Genomic DNA, 1,246 nt, shown 5'->3' with positions numbered 1-1,246 from the left:
ACTAAACTAAACTAAAACTAAACTAAAACTTAACTAGAATTGTATTCTTAAAAATAGTATAAATTTTTTAAGAACTGCTTCTTTAACACAAATTGTTTAAAAAAGAAAAACAAAATGTGGATCAATTAAAATATTTTTTTTATACGAATTTAACAACATCTACGTAGTTGCACTCATTTTAATTTAAAATCTAAGTGCGACTCGCACAACATTCACACATTTTTTTCACAATTCTGATTTACTACGTTTATACTTTCCATTATCCCAAATACCAACAGCCACTTAAACTTGCAGATTAAAATTTTTGATAAATGCAAAACATCTAGTTTAAGTTGTACTTGAATGAAAACTGAAAATAAGAAAAATTGCACTTTAATTTTAAAAGTGAATTACGTAATAAAATGTGACAAATGCTAACAAGATCTAAAATGTATCCATTACTTGGATTTTATTTTTATTTTTTCCAACTTCTTTCAACGCATGCGCCACCAACTCTAAAAAATTCTGCAATACCATCGTTACTACTGCCAGATGGTGGTACTATAGAAGAGAAAAAAGGTGGTGCCTTAAAAACTTAAAAACGCCTGTCATACAGGCAACAAATTCAATTTCCTAAAATGTTAAAATGTGCACATGTGCGTAATAGATTCGACAAGCGAAAAATGTGTAATAAATTTACAAAATCCACAAATTACACAGAAATCAGCTTACAAACATTTTTATTTTGCCACATAAATTAAGGTGAGGGAGTAACAACAACTGTGCAAAATATTTGGATACGACAAGATCAGACACATATATATGTACATGTATACGTAGTAAATGCATGAATAATGAATTGCTCTTAATCTTGTAAGATATTTTGAATAATTTTTCTTTGTTTTTTCTTGATATAATCTGTAACATAAAAACTTGTTATTGATAATGTTATCGAAATATCGAATTACATATTCAATACCCTACTCAAATTTTCTGGGCTGGATGTTATACATTTCTCCTGCAACCTGCTAGTGTTGGTATTAACTTGAACAAAATGTTATGTACGGCTATGTTAATTATTAGACTCGTTAAAATCTTTTGTATTTAGTACGTAGTTTGTACGTCTTTGTTGTCTAGTGTACTATACACTAGTCTATAGTCTAGTCTATAGTCTAGCCTATAGTCTAGCCTATAGTCTAGTCTAGTCTATAGTCTATAGTCTAGTCTATAGTCTAGTCTATAGTCTAGTCTATAGTCTAGTCTATAG

General features: G+C 29.0%; 1 protein-coding gene across 2 annotated transcripts in view; it reads right to left on the bottom strand.

Annotated features, from left to right (window-relative positions):
• Positions 1-1,246, bottom strand: part of LOC111689435 — a 79,140-nt gene that overhangs the window by 13,714 nt on the left and 64,180 nt on the right. The window lies entirely within an intron of this gene.

This window comes from Lucilia cuprina, chromosome 4, assembly GCF_022045245.1.
Source record: "Lucilia cuprina isolate Lc7/37 chromosome 4, ASM2204524v1, whole genome shotgun sequence".
In the NCBI taxonomy this organism is placed as follows: domain Eukaryota; kingdom Metazoa; phylum Arthropoda; class Insecta; order Diptera; family Calliphoridae; genus Lucilia; species Lucilia cuprina.
The sequence above is the reverse complement of the archived record's forward strand: the minus strand, read 5'-3'. Positions and strand labels throughout refer to the sequence as shown.